Source organism: Moschus berezovskii, chromosome 20 (assembly GCF_049115385.1).
Source record: "Moschus berezovskii isolate FMDL1 chromosome 20, NW_MosBer_1.0, whole genome shotgun sequence".
Lineage (NCBI taxonomy): Eukaryota > Metazoa > Chordata > Mammalia > Artiodactyla > Moschidae > Moschus > Moschus berezovskii.
Window position 1 is genome coordinate 58,215,060 of NC_142479.1, and position 21,645 is coordinate 58,236,704.

General features: G+C 40.7%; 1 protein-coding gene across 2 annotated transcripts in view; it reads right to left on the bottom strand.

Moving 5' to 3' along the window:
* KANSL1 (KAT8 regulatory NSL complex subunit 1) overlaps positions 1 to 7,675 on the bottom strand; it is a 179,811-nt gene extending 172,136 nt beyond the window's left edge. Inside the window, exons 1-2 of one of the 2 annotated variants that reach the window (XM_055408116.2) lie at positions 7,656 to 7,675; positions 5,939 to 6,080 (exon numbers count right to left, since the gene is read on the bottom strand). The gene's annotated coding sequence lies outside the window, so the exon portion shown is untranslated. Of the gene's footprint in view, positions 1 to 5,938; positions 6,081 to 6,855; positions 6,991 to 7,655 lie in introns of those variants that run through there. The other variant, XM_055408114.2, reaches the window with a different exon arrangement.
* Between the last annotated feature and the right edge of the window lie 13,970 nt (positions 7,676 to 21,645).

Genomic DNA, 21,645 nt, shown 5'->3' on the forward strand with positions numbered 1-21,645 from the left:
ACTGTAAAAAGCTGAGGAAAGTAATGGCCTCTTCCTCTCCATAAAATGCACACAAGTAAAATCACACTATTAGCATTAGATGGTCAGAAAGCCGTCATTTTTCACATATTTTATCCATAGAATACTTGGCTGGATAAATACTGGAGCAAGATGGCTCACTCTAGCCATCATCAAAGGTCTGTTCACCTTCCCTGGCAAATAACTGATACAAGTTTAGTTTGCTGATATCCTAACCTCCCAGAGAAAGAAGGCATTAAAATAGAGGGGAGAGCTGCTGGAGGCTGGAGCAAGGCCAGTAACAGCCGGATACTAAGGTAGGCGATCAAGAATGTAGATTAATCAGACAAAAGAGTGTGAAGACTGGCCCAAGTCCATGAAATACACGCACACACTACTCCATGAATACAGTTTACCTTACAACCTGCAAAGACACATTACATCTCAGCACAGTACAGTTAGGATGTATACAAGGAGAATCTTCTGCAATTCTGAATTATTATTTAAAATAAAATTGTGTACAGGGCACTTTCTTAAGGAGGCAGAAAAGCATGTAATATCTATTAGAAAATTTTTTAAAACTTCACAGTATTAATATGAGTTTCATGAGAGGAAACCATCCAACAAAAGAGTGTAACTGGCCTGCAGAGAAAGATTTTGAAACAAAACAGTAGCCAGACCATCATGTGTCTATACGCTGCATCAGAAAGGTTGAACTTTACCCTCAAGACAAACAGGAGGGGAATGGAAGCAGAGGGCGGGCCATATCAGCTGGGCACAGGAGGAACTTCCTCAAGGTCCTGCTCTCTCTGGAATGACCTATACTGTCCACCCCTAAAAGAAGTCAAATGTTGGAGGATAACCATGCCTGCTTCTTCAAATATGGCATCTGATTGAAGATAAAACATCTCTCTATTCACACAGACAAGGAGGTGTTAATTTGAGACAGGTGTCTGGGGCTAATTCTTACGAAGTAAGGAAATCCCAAGGTTTCATCAATTTCCACAAAGGACGAGACATAGAGAGCAGACTGTGATCTTGACCTTAATTTTTCAAATCAGAATTTCACCGACAGCAAACAAAAAGAATATTACCACCTTTTAAAGTGTCAATTTTATATAAATCTGAAGTCTCAACAACAAAAATCTAGACATTAAAGACAAATAAGATAAACAAGGTCCTACTCTATTGCACAGGGAACTATATATCCAATACTCTGCAATAAATATTAATGGAAAAAAATCTGAAAGTGATTCAGTTATGCATCACTTTGCTGTACACCAGAAACTAACACAACCTTGTAAATCAACTATACTTCAATAAAAATAAATAAATTTAAAAGGACAAATATATGAGACACCTGAAGAAATAATTACTTCTTTAAATCATGTGACCAATTTGCACCCAAATTTTCATTTCCTATGTATAAGTGTTGGAGGTCTGCTACCCTTGATGAATAACATTATCTATGGGGCTGTCAAGGCTAAAGGATGCTGTTATGAGTTGAACGGTGTTCCCCAACCCTCAAGAAGATAGTTTGGACTCCTAACCCTGCACACCTCAGAATGTGACCAGAGTTGGAGAAACAGTCTTTACAGAGATAACCAAGTTAAAATGAAGTGATCAGAATGCACCCTAATCCAATATGACTGCTGTCCTTTTAAAAAGGAGAATATTTGAACAAAAGAGATACACACACAGAGAGAACTTTGTGCAAAGACTGGAGTTATGTGACTAAAAGCCAAAGATGTACCAGATGCTAGAGTAAAGGCCTGGAAGACATCCTGCCCAAGGGCCCTCAGATGGAGAATGCCCCTGCCCTCAGACTTCTAGCCTGCAGAACTGAGAGACAATACATGTCTGTTGTTTAAACCACTTACTTTGTGCCACTTTGTTATGACAGCCCTAGCAAACAGATGTCATGAAGAAAATTAGTAGCTCATGTTTATTAAGCACATACCAAGTGGCAATGGCAAGCCACTCCAGTACTCTTGCCTGGAAAATCCCATGGATGGAGGAGCCTGGTAGGCTGCAGTCCATGGGGTCGCTACGAGTCAGACATGACTGAGCAACTTCACTCTCACTTTTCACTTTCACACATTGGAGAAGGAAATGGCAACCCACTCCAGTGTTCTTGCCTGGAGAATCCCAGGGACGGGGGAGCCTGGTGGGCTGCCGTCTATGGGGTCACACAGAGTTGGACACGACTGAAGTGACTTAGCAGCAGCAGCAGCAAGTGCTATTCTAAGCACTTTGCATCAACAAACTCATTTAATCATTACAAAATCCACCCGAGGATCTAGATACTATAATTATACCCTTTTCACAGATGAAGACACCAGGTTTCTAAAAGGATAAAAAAACTTGCCCAACAGCAGACAGAGCCCCCAGTATGACCACGAGCTATAAGGAACTATAATCTATAGTAATTATTTTAATAGCAGCAGCAGTCACTAAGCCAAACACTATGTACTTCACAGATATAATATACACAACAATCGTCTGAAGTACATGTTCATTTTTGCTTCCAGTACAAAGGAGAACCCTGAATCTCCAAGAGGCTTTCTTAAAATTCCTTAAAATTGCCCCACATCTCACAACCAAGAATGTGACAGTGAATCTAACTGCCAACTTGAGGAAATAAACAATGAAAATCCTTTTTTATTAACACTTTAAGTGCAAGTGAAAATTTTTAATGTCTGACCTTGCAATTCAATACTAGAAATCTAAATCTATAAATTCAAAATCCTTCAGGATGCCAGGAGAAAATGGGCCCTAGATTACAGTATCCCTTGTCTATACATCCCTTCAATTGTTCAAGGGCTGTCTGCTCTCTCATCTGTGATCCCTTGACTTTTCTCTAACTTCCAGACACAGGAGAAGAAAAGATGTAAGGACTGAGATACTGCTTTTTAAGTTGTTTTTTTAAATTTGTATTTAATTTTTAAATTTTGATACAAACATCAGAAAGTGTGAAAAAATATAATACAGTGAGAAGTCTCCTTCCCACTTTGTCCTCTACCTGCCCAGTTCCTAGACATAACAGGTAACCAACGTCACCATTTTCTTTTGTTTACTCTTCTAAAGTGATTTTTTATGCATATACAACAAGCCAATATAAATTTTCTTTTCTCCTTTTTCAAAAGAAACCACACAAAACATATCATACACACTGCTCTGCATCTTGCTTTTATCAACTGTATAACTTGTAGATCTTTACATAGCCTTTTGAACCATTTTAATTTCATGCTTTTGTCTGTCAAGAATACTTTTTACTTGCATTCATTATAGTTCAGTCCAGTACACAAAGCACCAGCACACAAGGCTACCAGCAGTCCCTGAGAGGCACCTGAAATGACTGATGGTGGACCCATGACACACCAAAGGCCTTGTGTCTCTTCGCTCCATCTCATCTTCACTTTTCTCAGACTTGCCCAATCCTCCTCCTCCCTGCTCTTCCATTTCACCCATGCCCTAACCCTGACAACTGGACCTGAAAACATCAAATATCACTGATACTGCTTAGTCATGACTAGCACTGAAAAAGCTGCAGACCCCTAACAGAGAACGGGATAAATAATTTCCATGGGAACTAATTAACAAGAGTGCCTTCAATTGATGAGTTTTTTGGGGAGTTATATTTCCTTTATATTATTTATGTTTCCTTTGGTGCTTTGGTTCTTAAAAAGGGTAAATATTAGCACTATTTTCTACCAGCCTGGGAACATAAATAAATACACACTGGGGTCTAACGTTTGAGTAATGCCTATAGAACTAGAGATCATTTTGAAATAAAATAATCAGAAACAAAGTGTAAGAACTATAGAAAATTAATATTTTGGCTCCAAAGTATATACACATTTTAATTAACCCACTTTTTGCTTAAAAATAAGTAACTGCAATCTGAAAACACATCTCAGAAACATTTTAAAGGTATTCCCAATGGAAAAAAAGAATAAAGTTCTCTCTCCCTTTTTTATTTTCCGTCCTGCAAATTCAATGATATCCTGTTCTCCCCCCCCAAGAAAGTGCCTTTTTCCCCCTGCCCAGCTCAAACACTACAGTTTTTAAGGGTTTTTTTAAGTCATAAAAGGAGAAGGGAAATGTTAACAAATAAAAAATGTGTTCAGACTCAGAAGAGGTCTTCAACTGATCAAAGGATTAAATTAAGGCAGTCACATAACTACATTCTTAAGTAGTTAACAGGTGGTAACTCAGTCTGGAGTACTGACTTCACTCTCTATTCGTATCATGCCAGAGACCTTTGGTGCAACTTCAAGGATTACTGTAGAACTTACCCAGGTTCCAAGACTTAGAGGTAAAATGTCATATGTAAAAAAGCAGGCCTCTGCATATCTAATCCATTTTTAGAACCAAAATGACTATGAAATAAAAATCTAATATATTGATCCCCAATTCCTCAGGTTTCTAGTTGTTCTTGAGTCGCTAAGTTGTGTCCAACTCTTTGCGACTTCAGGGACTATACACAGTCCGCCAGGCTCCTCTGTTTATGGTATTTCCCAGTATTCTTATACTGGAGTGGGTTGCCATTTCCTTCTCCAGGGGATCTTCTTTACTCAGAGATGGAACCAGAGTCTCCTGCATTGGCAGGCGGATTCTTTACCACTGAGCTACTAGTAAAGCCCAGGGAACTAGTACCTGTTGATATCCCCTTGTCTGCTTCCTAAAGATAACAGAGGCCACCGGGTCCTGGCACTAAACACCCAAAACCAAAGAGGGATATTCTTGTACAAGGTCCTCCAGTTCCTGCAGGTTCAGGACTTCTGGTTGGATTCCCCACACAATGCCACCAACTCTACAGGGAGAATGGCTGGAAAAACTGAGTCCCTCTGACTTCCTTTACACTAATATAAGCACTCTTCAGCCAACAATAGCAGCTGAAACATAAATGAAGATGAGAACTCAGTCCACATTTACCTAAAGATTTCTTGCAATCCAAGTATTTAGTTTACACAGACTGCATTAATATCTGACGTAGTCACTGCATTAATTTGGAATTCCACAGGGCAGATTAACAGACAATAATCTAACTACATTAGCATTTAGCTGTGAAGGAAGCAACCTGTATCATCCAGTGAAGCTAGTGGGGGGGCTTCCGTTACTCCTTATCTTTCCCCATCCTTCCTCCCATTTTCCTCCCTGCATGTATCTTAAGCTTTATCCTCTGTTTGGTCTTTCTTAATGGAGAGAGTTTTCTGGCCATTTTCCAAGAAACTGGAAGTAGTCAAGAGAAAGGAGAACTACCACATCACTGAGAGCTTTTTCATATAAAGCTCATGTTCTCACACTGCCCCCAAAGAGATTTATCTTGTGAGGTGAAACATGGCACAAAGTGCTACCTGTTGAGAAAAATAGTACAAATTTGCATGCAAAGGACTAGGGAATAGCAGGAAAACTCTCCCACAAAGCTATACATATAAACAAACAGGTCTTAGAATGTTCTAAACATACTAAATCAAGTTTCAGAGTAAATAAATGGCTAGTGACACATCTTCTGTAACACATGAATCAGCTCAGATTTGCAAGAGTGGGACACACCCTAGCACCTATGATAATACTAAAGGACCTGTTTGAAAGTGGACCCGGCTGTCTGAACTGCCAGTCCATCCTACTGAGACTGGAACAGAATTTTACAACTGTGCGGGCTTGTCATAATTTAAAGCTAAAAAATAATCACATCATTATCATGGAAGTTAATTTGAGAACTTCATTAATATTTTAACACCAATAATTAAGGACAGGAGCAATACAAAGGAGTAACCAATCAGTTCTAGGAGGCAAACACAAGGGAAAGGAATGTCAGGTAAGACGGTTGAAGAACTGCAAATTCAAAAACTAAAAAAAAACATCAATTCTAAAAATAAATAATAATAAAACAAGACTTTCATAATTAAAAAAAAAAAAAAAAAACACATCTTACCTTAAGAGGCATCCAAGTAGCATTCATAGTGTCAGGAGTAGTTCAGTCAATAATACTCAGAAACGAGCAAGAACGGAGTCTTACTAATTCCCCAGACACCACGTATGAGCAGGTAGGAAAATTTTTTGTTTCAAGAAGGTATCTGAAAAAGAGAGGACTTTCATTTAGACTAAAAATAACCCAAAAATAAGCATATAGTTTAAATAAGTTTAAACTATCTGGACAGAGATTCAAAGTACTATTTGCCTCACCATCTTAAAAAGATGTAGAAAATAACTGTTCCTTTTGGAAAAGGACAAATGTGTGTGGTGTATGTTTCTCCATAGGTATGAAGAAATATATTTTTCCATAAAATTGGATTAAATATGTAAAACATATTTCAGATAATATAACAGTGCTTATTAGAATTATTTCTCAGAAAAACGACTGTCCAAGGGTTACTTTCATAAACACTATTAAAAAGTGATTTTTTATCTGATCATTAAAAAATGCCCTTACCACATTTAGTTTTAATAAATTAAACCCACTCTGATCATTTTGACAGTCCTAAATTTTCTTGAGTTTAAAGAAATGGGCTTGCAGAGCCCATTCTATGTGGAAAAATAATAGCCATTCTTGACTGAAGTGCTACAAATAAGACCCTTCTTTCCTAGAAATCTTTAATAACAGGCCAAACAACTTAATTTTGAGCCAAGTTTGTGTGGAGGTAGGAGGATGGATTAAATGACCTCTTGTAGGATTCGTGCTCTCGTCCTAGGCCTGAATGAAAATTCCAGCTTAACCAGTTACTGCTTCGCTTAAAATGGAGGCTTGCCCGATTAGGGACAAAAATAACAGCACCCACCTCTATAAAATAAATTTTAAAAAATTCAAAGCCTACAGTACCCTCATTTTTAAGAAAAATTAAAAATAAAAACCTCTGGAGTGGATTTGTTCTCGCTACGCGTTTGTCACTTCGGCGTCGAAGACTTGGCATCACTTTCCTTACGCTCGTAGGATTTTTTTTTTTTTTTTTGGTGGGGGGAGGGTTGGGGGGAGTTTGACTTCTGACCCAAGTCCGGGGAGGGTTTAAGAGCCCCTCCATAATCCCCAACGCAAGAGCTAAGGGGCGAAGAGAAAGGGGAGAGCCCGAGTTCCCACCCCTCCCCCCACCCTGGACCCCAGTCCCAAACCGACCCCCCTTCCCGCAGCGAGGCGACTCCTTCTGCCCCAAGCCCATTGTGAGGGAGGGGGCGAGAGGGAGAGGGGGCTCAGGGCAGGGCGCCGGCGGCCGTTGCTCCGCTCGCTTCTGGAAGGGGGCGGCCCGCGGGATGCAGCTTCCCTTCCTCTCCGCGTCGGTCCGTCCCACCTCGGCTCGGCCTGGCGCCCCGGGCTGTGCTCGGCGCCCCCGGCCCCGGGCCCAGCCCAGCCCGCCCCCCGAGTACCAGGCCCCCGACTCCTCTGCCCGCAGCCCGAGGCCCAGGCCTGCGGGTGGGCGCGGGGCGGGGGTCCTTATGCCCCACACACGCGTCCCCGCTCCCCCAGCCCAGTCGCTTCCAGGGCCCTCGGCGGCGCCCGCTGCCCGGGCCCGTCGGCCCCCCGCCTCCCGGCCGGGCCGCCCCCTCGGGCTCCCGCCGTTGGGGCCGCCTCCCCTTCCCCACCATCACCCCTACCGACTCGTGCCCCCACCCCACGGGGCACCAGTGCCAACGGCGGCTCCCCCGGCCCCCGGACCTACCTGCACAGCTCAACCAAGCCTAGAAGTGGGGGCGGGGAATCTTCCGCCCTCCTCTATCTCTCATTGGCCCTTCCGGGGAACATAGGGATCTCTATTGGCTGGCGGCGAATGTCCGTCAGAACGGTGGGGCGGGACAGGAGGGGAGAGGGATGCTGGTGCCTTGGCGTCTCTGTCTCTGTGTATCTCGCTGTCTCTGTCTCGGAGCTTGGAAATGAGAGACATTTGGATGAGAGGACTGGAAATGGGCCTCAGGTGGCAGGAATAGAAATAGGAATCCTGGCAGAGCTTCCCGCAAGTCTGTCACTCCGAATCCCCTACCTAAGTCCCCTTTAGATCCTCTTCCCCATCACCCCCAACCCCGGCCCCTCACCCTTGGAGGTTCTTCATCCAGGAAGCGATGTGAAGAGAACTCGAGGCCGGAAGGCCACAGAGGGAGATTTTATATATGTATATAAAATACACACATACAAATATTTATATAGAAAGTCAACCAGATATAAGGTCACAAGGGCCTGGAGAGGAAAGGACACACATCTCACAGACAAGGAAGGACTTGAGATATAGCCAAAATAAAGAATCAAAAATCACTTTAAGAGCTGGTAATGTGGTTTCCTTCTGGGAGGGGAGCTGAGGGGATCAGGTGTGAGGAAGACTTACATTTCACTATATATCGTTTTGTATCTTTTGATTTTAAAGATTTCGATTTTTTCCTTTTTTTTTTTTTTTGAAATTACGTGGCTTAAATTTTAAAATAACTATAAGGTGGCAAAACCAGGGGGACAGTTAAAATGGTGGTCCGGACAAAGAGGGACAGCACGTAGATTTGGTGAGGAATTTTAGTTTTTATTATGTTCATTTCCAGGGGTAAAATCAATTAGAAGTGTTCAGGGACAACTGGAGTTACGGAATTCAGGAGGAGGTGGATAATCTGAGATGATAGAGTTCTTCACATAAATATGGCAATCAGTGACATGCTAAAGGATGAACACCCCACAGAAACAGAAAAAGACATCCACAGTAAAGTAAGGAGTGTGAACAGACACAAAAAGAGAGTTGGTGAGATAAGAAAAACAAATAGTGAAGAGGTATGAAAGTTAAGGGAGGAAGGGTCTCTGGAAAAATAAAACAATAAAACTATGAGAATCTCACAGATGGTACAACTCATTTCAGGGACCCTCTTTAGCCTCGTGTAATAAGAATAAGAGCTTGCTATACACCTGAAACTAACAACATTGTAAATCAACTATACTTCAATTTAAAAAAAAATTTTTAATTAAAAAACCAAGAGTGAAAGCCAAAAGAATACTAAAAAAGCAGAGTTCTTAATTTTTTCATACCATGTACCCTTCTCAGAATGTTTTTAAATGTATAACAAATATACACAGAAATTAAAGGAACAAATTACATTAAAATACAATTTTCAGAATATTTTTAAAATATAACGTAGTAGTAGTATATGTGCTTTATATTAAATCTATTAAATACCAAGATCTAGTGGCGAGCCTAAAGACCACCATAATTCTGAGGTAGTAAATGAGTAAAAATAATATTTCAAGATATCCTCAAAAACTGTCATAAGAAAATACCTGTGATTTCTACCGGTGACAAGATTACAGGTACTGATAACACTACTTGGTTTGCTATCTCCATTTATAGTTGAGGGAAATACTAATTTTCTGTTAGACTTTAGCAAAAATAAAGGTACATTACTTTTCCTTATCCAAGTTCATGGCTTTCCTAATCTATGGACTTCAGGTTAAGAAACCCAGTTTGAAAGAAATCATCCCCTCCACACACCCACACAGGGATGTGACCCTGCTTCCCTCTTCCCCACCTCTGTGTCTCTCTTACCCTTCCCCACTTACTCCAAGCACCCTGTAGTTCCCAGTCCTGCCTGAAGATGTCTGACAGCTAAGAATAGGGGTGGTGAACGAGGGTTGCAGGAAAGATATATGTATACACTTTGTCTGTCTTCAAAAAAAAAAGAAAGAGAAAGCTCTGAGGTATATTGCGGGTTGAAAAAGATGTGGAAAACGGTATCGTTCATTACCAAGAGGAAAAACAAATTAAAAAAGAAAACATCTTTTTATCAATTAAGAAAGAATCTTTGAATTTATTAATGTTGTTCAAGTCAATCCTAGAAAACATCTGCAATTCAATATCTATTTGATAATTCTGTAAAATGAGGCAAAAAACAGTACCTACCTCCTAGGGGTTTCGTGAGGATTAACTTAGTTAATACATATAATGAATTGAAAATAGTGCCTGACACAGGCTAACCACTCAATTTTAAACTATATCATTATATATGATGTCTTATTTTCAAGAACATTCCATGAAAATTTCTGGTAAGATTTTTTGTATTAATGACTTACATAATAGCAAATTAAGAGTGATAAGGAGGTTAGCCCAGACTCTTGCTTTTCATTTAAATGCTGCAAAGTTAGAATACTCCACTTTTTCCAGTTACATTTTCATCCCTCTAGGGGGAAATAGCCTCAGTGCCTCTTTAAAGGGATTGTAAACTTGGGGAAAAAAGGTCTGGCAACTCAAAGGGCTAATTTCCATAATGCTGTTTATAAAGACTTCCTACAAATGAATAAATAAAGCCTAACAATCCTTATACACTGCTGGTGGGAGTATAAACTGGTACAGCAACTTTGGAAAAGACTTTGATATAATCTAATAAAAGTTAAGATATACACACTCTATGGGAACAGTTCGACTACCACATGCATATTTAGGAATTGCAGAATTTTAAGGGTCAGGATGACTGTACAAGAATATTCATAGCAGCGTTGTTCCTCAGTGACCCAGAGAAAGGAAACATCCCAAATGTCTACCAAGCATAAAATGACTAAATTGCAATAAATTTGTACAATGAAAACTAATGAATTATGGTTACGTTCAACCACATGAATAATTTTTTACAAAGGTAACATTGAACACACAAAAAAGCAAGATGCTCTCTCTCTGTATATATATATATATAATATTACTCCATTTATATAGAGTTTAAAAGCAGGCAAAACTGAACTATATTCTTTAGGGATACATAGATAGGAGGTAAAGAAAAAGAAGAAAATGAACACAAAAGTCAAGAGAACAAGTAAGGGGCAGAAGGGATTTTGTTTGATTGGGAGTAGGGGGTTGTTTTTCGGGGCTGGCAGTGTTCTTTTTGATCAGGTGATGGGTACACAAGTATTTGCTCTGTAACTATTTATTTAGCTGTACTCCCAAACTTATATATATATATATATTTTTTTCTGACTGCATGTTATATTTCACAAAGGAAATGTCAAGAAGGAGGGGCCATATGTATACCTATGGCTGATTCATTTTGATGTTTGCCATAAACCAACACAATTCTGTAAAGCAATTATCCTTCAGTTAAAAAAAAATAAAAATAAATATCTGTAGAAAAAAAATGGATAAAGAATATGACAGAAACTTCACTAAAAGGAAAATAAAAATGGCTCTTAAATAAATGAAAAGATGCTCAACTTTATGAAAAGACATAAAAACTCCACTGAGGTAATCCCTGGCAGTCCAATGGTTAGGACTCCAAGCTTTCACTGCAAGGGCCAAGGCTCAGTCCCTGGTTGGGGAACTAAGATCCCACAAGCCACATGGCATGGCTGAAAAAACAAAACAAAAAAACTCCACTGAGATACAAACAGGTCATGATAATAACGCTAAAACATTGTGTTAGCAATGGAGAGGAGAAACACATTTTTGGTATCACTGGATAAAATATAAGTTGTTCCAATATCTATGGAGGGCAATTAGGTAATAACCATCAAAATTATAAATGCAAATAACCTTTAATTTAGCAATTCCACCCCTAGGAATTCATTCATGCCTCAAATATTTATTGAGCACCTACTATGTGGCAGGCACTGTTTCATGCTCTAGAATTTATCTTCTCCATTCTATGAAAGGAAACATAGGGCTGTTTATTTAATTTTTAAATATTTATTTACTTATTTATTTTTTGACTGCATTGGATCTTATTTGCATCACGCGGGATCTTTCATTGCCACTTACAGACTCTCTAATTGTGGGGTGCAGGCTCAGTAGTTGCAGCATGTGGGCTCTCTAGTTGCTCTGTGGCACATGAGATCTTAGTTCCCTGGCCAGGGATCAAACCCGCGTCCCCTGCCTTGCACGGAGGGTTCTTAACGACTAGACTACCAGGGAAGACCCAGGGGCTATTTATTATTACTGTGGAATTGCTCATGAGAAAGAAGGCTTGCCTCTCAATGAAATAATTAAGATTATGTCAGAGCACATTAAACAAAATGAAAAAAGTATAACAAACATTTCCCTACTACATTTTTAGATAATCTGCATATATATGGTTATTGGTCTGTTTGTTTTTTAAACACTGTAATAGAAAGATGAGGGGAATAAAACTTAAATGCACATCATTATAGCAGTGGTTGAATAAATTATGACTGGCATCTGCTTCGTCACCAGGGCTATTTTCATGGGCATGTGACCTGTGCAGTCACACAGGGCCCCACACTCAAAAGGGCCCCATGCTTTGCTGTTGCCTCTTGAAATTCTGAACAATTTCACTTCTGAACTTGAGTTTTGTAGGTGAAGTCTGATGTGGCAATGAAGCCAATGCATGAGCAGAGGAGCTCAGAGCAGTTGGGTGTCACAATTCCTTGTCACCTCACTCACAATTAGCATCTGTGATGTTCCATGAGCACAGAATTCTGGAGAGCTTGAGATACGTGGGACATTCGGCCAACGAGTACAAGGTATACAAGATGTTACATGTATGACTGAATAAGCCCTGAGAGGTGACTGAATAAGCCTTGAGAGGCCATGCTTTCCATTTGACCTAGAACTTGCTCTGAAGCCAGAAAGCAGAGAGAGGTTTTCTTTGATAAGCTTTTTTTTTTTTGGCCACACATGTGGAATCTTAGTTCCCCAACTAGGGATCAAACCTGCGCCCTCTGCATTGGAACTGGACCACCAGGGAAGTCCCAACGGTGGTTTTCTAAGAAAACATGGAAGATCAAAGAACCGCATCATATCATTTCTTACTTATGTTACTTCTCCATATTAGCCAATTACTTATGCTAAAAGTGATGACATGAAAGGAAGTGACAGACAAGGCAACCCAGAGTTTCTTTTCCTTTTGCTCCTTCCTTGCTTATCAGGAAGCTGAAAGTTAAGTGTTGGTAGAAGGTGCATGTATCAAGCAGTGAGATCAAAACATTTGAGTTCATTTATCCAGTTTCCCATTGTTCTGGTAAGAACAAAATGCAATGTGCAAGTACAAGCTACAGAATACAAATTGTAAAATTTTGGTGATTCAACATCCACGTTAAATGCTCTTTAAAACTGGCATTGCACAATGTAAGATGGTAAATTTCATAATAACAATTTAATTTTTTAAGTTTTCTTTACTTAGATGACATTGAACAGCAAATAAAAAGCAGCATGGCAAGTCAAGAGAGACCATGAAAGAAAGGTCTACTTTATCTTTTAGTAACTTTAATGGTACTTTTTCCCCTGCTTTCTGAATAAGGGACTCACATTTTCATTTTGCACCAGGCCTCTCAAATTAGATAGCTTGTCCCGGTCATCATTTATGAATTCTGTGACATTGGGCAAGTTATTTAAACACTCAGTGCCTCAGTTTTTCATCTCTGCAAAATGGGAAGAATAATCATACCTAGCTCATACTATTGTTGAGAGGATTAAATATGCTAATATAAATAAAACTCTTAGAGTTTAGCTCCTATATATTTCTGGACTTCCATGGTGGCTCAGACGGTAAAGAATTTGCCTGCAGTACAGGAGACCTGGGTTTGATCCCTAGGTCGGGAAGATCCCCTGGAGAAGGGAATGGCTACCTACTCTGGTATTCCTGCCTGGAGAATTCCACGGACAGAGGAGCCCAGCAGTTTACAGTCCATGGGGTCACAAAGAGTCAGACATGACTGAGCCACTAACACTATATATTTATTATTGTCATTAGTGCTGTGTTGCTATTATCAAATCGACAATAGAAGAGTATCCAGTTATTAAAGAAGAAAGAGGAAGTCTTTCATATACTACACATACATAAATATATGAGAGTAATCGCCAAAATATAGTAAGTGAAAAAACAAAACAGATAATATGTCAAACAATGTCTCTGACATGCTTTCATTTACTTAAGGAAGGAAAGAAAAAATGTCTTACATATGTACTTGAAAAGTGAAAATGAAGTCACTCAGTCATGTCCAACTCTTTGCGACCCCATGGACTGTAGCCCCCACCAGGCTCCTTTGTCCATGGGATTCTCCAGGCAAGAATACTGGAGTGGGTTGCCATTTCCTTCTCCAGGGTATACTGGAGTGGGTTGCCATTTCCTTCTCCAGGGTATCTTCCCGATCCAGGGACCGAACCCAGGTCTCCTGCATTGCAGGCAAACTCTTTACCATCTGAGCCACCTAGGAAGTCACATATGTACTTTCATACACTTAAAACATGTTTCTGGGAGAAGTTGTGACCTCTTAAATAATACCGGTTGTTTTCAGGGAGGGGAAACAAGCAACTGGAAGATGAGGTAAGAGGGGAATTTTTCTGTCTTCAAACTTTTGAACCATGTCGAAGTTTCTTTTATCAAAAAAAGAAATTAAATATTTTAAACATCTTTACATTTTCTTTTACACAATGTACTGCCAGGCACAGAAGCCTAAATAAATAATTGTTGGCCAAGGATATTTCTTTAAATTTAAAAGGGTAAGATCAGTTTTAAGTTCTTTTTTCTCAATCAGATGCACAAGTGTCTGATGTGATCATTCCAAAGAAATGACAGTAACTACAGTAGCTAAAGGAAACTTGCACTTGTTTGTTTCCATTCATAGACCCCTGTGTGGTACTTTACAGAGAAACTAGAGAAAATCTTGGTGATTAGACAGACCAGCTGAGGTTAAGGAGCTTGTGATAGTCCCAAATAGGCTTGGTTGGTGATAGAAGACAGAAGAAGGGGGCGACAGATGATGAGATGGTTGGATGGCATCATCGACTCAATGGACATGAGTTTGAGCAAACTCCAGGAGACAGTGAAGGACCAAGAAGCGCAGCATGCTGCAGACCATGGGGTCGCAAATAGTCAGACATGACTTAGTGACTGAACAACAATGGCAGCCGTGAACAGGAAAACCGAACTCCATTTGCATCAAGTAACTACAACACACTGTGATGACAGAGTAATGGAGGTTCCTGTGACCATGGGTGCACATATTAGGAGGGTAAGCAAATTCTGTCCCCCAGTTTTTGTTTGTTTGTTTTGGCTATAGAATGTGGGAACTTAGATCCACAACCAGAGATCGAACCCCTGACCGCTGCAATGTAAGCTCAAAGTCTCAACCACAGGGCTGCCAGTGAAGTCCCCACTCCCCCATTTTTACTTATTGCCCCAACAATTCCAGTGAGATCTTATAGTAACAACTTGTGTGTTCTAGTCAAAGATGATACACCCAAACCATTTTCCAAAAGACCTGTCCCTTGCATTTGGGTGACTTGTTCACCTGCACCTATAGGTCTCATGTGCACAGTCAGCCTGTGAAGACTAGGGTGGGGATGTAATTTGGGGCCATGTAACTCACAAACAGTAAGTACCAGTAACAATGGTTTTAGTGTATAAGATCTTAAGCAAATATTTAATGACTCTGTTTCTCAGTTTTCTCAATAATAATACCTACATCCTAGGGTTGTTGTGAATATTAACCCAGGTAAAGTCTTGCACAGAGTAGATGCTCAATAAAGCTGGACTGATGCTATCGTTGTTATTGTTCAGGCCTTAGGACTCTAGCCTTCTGGATTAAAATATAAGAAGAGATGAGTTGTAAGCACTGATCTCATATCCATTCATTGGTACTGATTTTCTTCATAATATCACTGTTTATCAGTTCCTTTCCCTCCCACTGTCATCAATTTACTTAAGAGATCACTGGGCAGTGATATTCAGGAGGGCTGGAATAAAATGCTAGTAGCTATATGTTGCTGGCTTCCCTGGTGGCTCAGATGGTGAAAGCATCTGCCGACAAAGTGGGAGACCCGGGTTTGATCCCTGGGTAGGGAAGATCCCTGGAGAAGGAAATGGCAACTCTATTTATTCTTAAGTAATAGCATAGGACACTGTTTCTCCCTCATGAATCTCAATGGCTGAATGCTCCCTGGTTTTAGCAGTTAGGTTTCTGTCTCTCTCAAACTCAAGTCATTAAGAAAACAGTTACTGAGCACCTGACAAGACCCTAAAGATGTGATGATGATTCAGGTGGTGCCTTGGGGCTTCCCTGGTGGGTCAGATGGTAAAGCGTCTGCCCGGAATGCAGGAGACCCGGGTTCGATTCCTGGGTTGGGAAGACCCCCTGGAGAAGGAAATGGCAACCCACGCCAGTATTCTTGCCTGGAAAAATCCCGTGGACAGATGACCCTGGTAGGCTACAGTCCATGGGGTCGCAAAGAGTCAGACACAACTGAGCGACTTCACTTTGACTTTGCCTTCAAAGTTTACATAGCAGTGGGGAAGACAGACAAAAACAGACAAAAGCCTTACAATGGAATAAAGGCTGAGACAGAGGAAAGCATCTAGGGGAGGTGGGGGAAGGGGGGGAGCACAGGGGAAGCAAAGCCCACAAGATGAGAGATAACAACCACTTTCTAGAAATTGATCATTCAGTATGGCTGAAGCACGGGGTCTGAGAAAGAAAGTCCAAAAACATTAATTAATCTGGAATGGTGGTGTCAAACTTCCGAGTCCATCAAATCCACTCTTGTTAAAACAGCCTCCTGGGCTCCATCCCCGGAGATTCTGATTTAGTGGATGGAAGTGACCAGTGTGGTCAGTCTGAAGGCCACATTCTGAGAACCACTGATCTGGAGAAGACATGATCAACCTGCAGATAGCCAGATAGCCTTGAACATTATACTGAGAGGTGTATACTTCACTCTTGGGTGCTTGGAGAGCTTTTTTAAAATTTTATTTTATTGAAATATAGTTGATTTACAATGTTGTGTTGATTTCTGCTGAACAGCAAAGTGATTCAGTTGCACATATGTGTTTGCGTGTGTGTGCTCAGTCGTGTCCAACTCTTTGCAACCCCATGTACTGTAGCCCACCAGGCTCCTCTGTCCATGGGATTTTCCAGGCAAGAATATTGGAGTGGGTTGCCATTTCCTCCTCCAGGGGATCTTCCTGACCCACGGATCGAAACTGTGTCTCCTGTGTCTACTGCATTGGCAGGAGTATTCTTTACCACTGAGCCACCTGGGAAACACCATATATATTTACATATATATTTATTATTTATATATAATACATATATTAAAGTGAAGATATAAATACATATATTTACATTCTTTTTCAAAAATATGGAACCTTTTACAAATTTGCATGTCATCCTTGTGCAGGAGCCCACATGGAGAGCTTTTGAGGAGTTTAAGCTTGCAAGATATATAGTCACATTTACATTTTTAGAATAATCACTCTGGATGCCATATGAAAAATTGTTCAGAGATGCAAGGCCGGAATCCCAGGAGAACAGTTCGGAGGCTGCTGCAGAAACCCCCTGAGAAATCACAAGGACCTGAAATAAAATAATGTCTTATTTGTCCTGGGTTGTCATTTGACCTGGGTGGCAGAGCTAATCCATTTGCCTTTAAATGTTTTTGGCTAACATCTCCTGGATAGCTGCTTCCACTTTGGGAGAGTTCTGAGTTAGAGAAATAAAGGCAAGCCCTTTTAGCTAGTCCTTCAGGGAGTCATTGGGCAATCAAAACAGACAACCAAACAGAGCTACAGATGTAGGAAATAATCTTATGGTTACCGGGGCAGGGGGTGGGGTGAAGGAGGGAGGGATAAATTGGGAGATTGGGATTAACATATATGCACTATTATATATAAAATAGGTAACTAGTAAAGACCTATTACATAGCACAGGGAACTCTATTCAATACCCTATAATGACCTATATGGGAAAAATCTAAAAAAAAAGTGGCTATATGTATATGTATAACTGAATCACTTTGCTGTGCAGTAGAAAGTAACACAACATTGTAAATTGACTATACTACAATAGAGATTAAAAAACAAAAAACCACAGTTTATATATATATGTATATATACATATATATATATATATATAATTTTTAAAAACCAATTCTCTATTTATCTATTTTTTTGACCTTACAACACAGCACATGGGATGTTAGTTCCCTGGCCAGGGATAGAACCCACACCTCCTGTAATGGAAGTGTGGAGTCTTTTTTTTTTTAATTGGACTTTAAAAAAAAAAATTATATAATGGTTTGGTTGTTCCAGGTTCTTACTGTGGCCTGTGGGATCTAGTTCCCTGACCAGGGATCAAACCTGGGCCTCTTGCATTGCGAGTATGGAGTCTTAACCACTGGACCACCAGGGAAGTCCCACACCGCAGTTCTTTGAGAAGTTTCATTTTTCTCCCTTTGGTACTAGAAACCTATACTGGGAATGCAAGCCGTTGTTTTCCAGACCAACGCTGAGCTGGAGAGAGAAAGACGGGACTAGAGTAAGTTGAAACACCATAAAACTCTCCTACCAAGATCCCTCTGTTTTTTTCTTGATTACTCACTCCCTTGGTTGCTGCAAACTTTTAGTTTTCAAGGTTTCAATGAGGTTGAATCTGAAAGTTTCTGCCAGTTTGTTCAATGCTTTTGTGGAGGATCAAACTGTTAGAGTTTGCTACTGCCATCTTTGCTGATATTCTGTAGTTTTCAGTGAATAAATCTAACACTTCTTTGGTTAAATTTATTTCCTAAGGTTCGTTGCTGTTGTTTGCTGCTACTGTAAATGAAATTGTTTTCTTAATTTCATTTCCAGGTTTTCATTGCTCGTGCATAGAAACAATTGATTTTTGTATATGGATCTGATATCCTGCTGCTGCTACTGCTGCTAAGTCGCTTCAGTCGTGTCCGACTCTGTGCGACCCCATAGACGGCAGCCCACCAGGCTCCCCCATCCCTGGGATTCTCCAGGCAAGAACACTGGAGTGGGTTGCCATTTCCTTCTCCAGTGCATAAAAGTGAAAAGTGAAAGTGAAGTCACTCAGTCTTATCCAACTCTTAGCGATCCCATGGACTGCAGCCTACCAGGCTCCTCCATCCATGGGATTTTCCAAGCAAGAGTACTGAAGTGAGATGCCATTGCCTTCTCTGTCTGATATCCTACCCCCTGGCTAAACTCGTTTATTAGTTCTAGCAGTTCTAGGATTTCCTCCATGTCATCTGCAAATAAAGATAATTTTACCTCCTTCTTTCCAACTTGGATGCCTTTTCATTCTCTTTCATGTCAATTGCCCTGACTGGGAATTCCAGTACAATATAGAAGTGGTAGGAGTGGGCAGCTTTGTTTTGTACCTGGATTTAGAAGAAAAATGTTTAGTCTTTCACCATGAAGTATGCTGTTAGCTGTGAGTTTTCATCAGATGCTCTTTATTGAGTTGACCATTTTCTTCTATTCAGATTTTGTTTCATGTATTTATTCTAAAATATTTTATGCATCTAAAATGTTAGTTTAAGAAGAGGTTCATAGGCCTAGTGAGATTGTCAAAGCATTCCATGGCACAGTTATTATTAAGGGCCTCTGCTATTTGGCAACATCTGCCACATTTGAGTGACAACTATAGACCAGGCTTATACTTCTCTAGTTTGTCACAGTCCCCACCACCCCCTGGAACATTAAAAAAAAATTATTTTAAAATATTTCTTTATTTTTGGCTGTGCTGAGTGTTGCATGCTGTCTTTCTCTAGTCGTGGTGTACAGGCTTCTCGTTGTGGTGACTTCTCTTGCTGCAGAGCACCAGCTCTAGAAGTGTGGGCTTTAGTAGTTGCGGCTCCGAGGGCTCTAGATGCAGGCTTAGTAGTTGCCCCGAGGCATGTGCGATCTTTCTGGATCAGGGATTGAATCTATGTCTGCTGCATTAGCAGGCAGATCTTAACCACTGGACCCCAGGAAATGACCCTGTAACATCTTTAATACCTAGGTGCTATGGATTGAATCGCATCTCTCCGTGATTCATGGTGAAGCCCCAACCTCCATGGTGACTGCATTTGGAAACAGAGTCTCTTTGGAAATAATTAAAGTTAAATGAAGTCGTAAAGGTAGGTCCCTGATCCCGTAAATTTAGAGTCCTTATAAGAAGAAACACCAGAGGGCACACTCTCTGCCTCTCCCTCTCTTTCTCTTCATTTCCCTTCCCATGCCTTGTGAGGACATGGCAGGAAGGTGCCATCTACAAGCCAGGGAGAGTCCTCACCAGAAACAAAACACATCAGAATCTTGATCTTGGATTTTCCAGCCTCCAGAACTGAGAGTAAATAAGCTTCTGTTGTTTAAGCCACCCAGCCTATGATATTTGACATGGCAGCCTAAGCAGATTAAGACACTGGGTCTGTATCACTTGATTTTTTGAGGCCTTCTAGTTTGTGACACCACTCCACAACTCCACCCAGATTAAATGATCTTAAAGTCAACATCCAAGATTAGTTAGGAAGGAAGCAAACTCAAGATGGGTTTTTAAAAAAATTAATAGGATTTTGCCTCTAGACATGGAAGAACTGAAGAAATGGAAGAAAGCTGGAAGGGGTTAAGGTTCTAAATCAGAGAACTGAATCCTTTGAGAGATGAAGGAGTTCCACAGCTGGGGAAGCTCCCTTTCTGTGTCATAGGTGGAAGCTGCTATACATTCAAAGGTGATTCAGGTTGAAAAAAGAGAGGGAAGAAGAGGCATATGTGCTTAAGCTAGCTGGGCTGATGGAAAGAAAGATACAAGCTCTATGCGTCCAAACCATAAGTTAACATGGAGGAATGGCTGGAAGGTTGCTGAATGATGAGTTGAGGTGGAGAATAGAGTCTCCTGGCTGGATGACATGAACTTCAAAAGGAAGAGATTATACATGAAGATGGAGTAGAACAGCAGGGGAAGCTATGAGAATTCTAGCTCCCTTCGGTATTGTCTACATCCGCACAAACCTCATAATCTAATAAATAGTGCCCCCTAAATTAAAAGACACTTACTCCTTGGAAGGAAAGTTATGACCAACCTAGATAGTATATTAAAAAGCAGAGACATTACTTTGCCAGCAAAGGTCCGTCTAGTCAAGGCTATGGTTTTTCCCGTGGTCATGTATGGATGTGAGAGTTGGACTGTGAAGAAAGCTGAGCACCGAAGAATTGATGCTTTTGAACTGTGGTGCTGGAGAAGACTCTTGAGAGTCCCTTGTACTGCAAGGAGATCCAACCAGTCCATTCTAAAGGAGATCAATCCTGGGTGTTCATTGGAAGGACTGATGCTAAGGCTGAAACTGCAATACTTTGGCCACCTCATGCGGCGAGTTGACTCACTGGAAAAGACTCTGATGCTGGGAAAGGTTGGGGGCGGGAGGAGAAAGGGACGACAGAGAATGAGATGGCTGGATGGCATCACCGACTCTGTGGACATAAGTTTGAGTGAACTCCGGGAGTTGGTGATGGACAGGGAAGTCTGGCGTGCTGTGATTCATGGGGTCTCAGAGAGTCAGACACGACTGAGCGACTGAACTGAACTGAACTGAACTGAAAGCAAGGACAACGTCTGTCTTGTTCTTCTTTAATTTTTTTTTGGCTATTGTCACATGGCATGTGGAATCTTAGTTTCCCGACCAGGAATCGAAACTGTGCCCCCTGCATTGGAAACTCAGAGCCTTAATCACCAGATCCCTAAGGAACTATCATGTTCTTTTTCATGTGCTTAATTAACAAAGATCCATATAGACAAACATGACTACGGTTTTCCCAGTAGTTGTGTACAGATGTGAGAGCTGGACCATAAAGAAAGCTGAGCACCAAAGAATTGATGCTTTCTAACTATATTGCTGGAGAACACTCGAGAGTCCCTTGGGCTGCAAGGAGATCAAAGCAGTCAATCCTAAAGGAAATCAGTCCTGAATAACCATTGGAAGG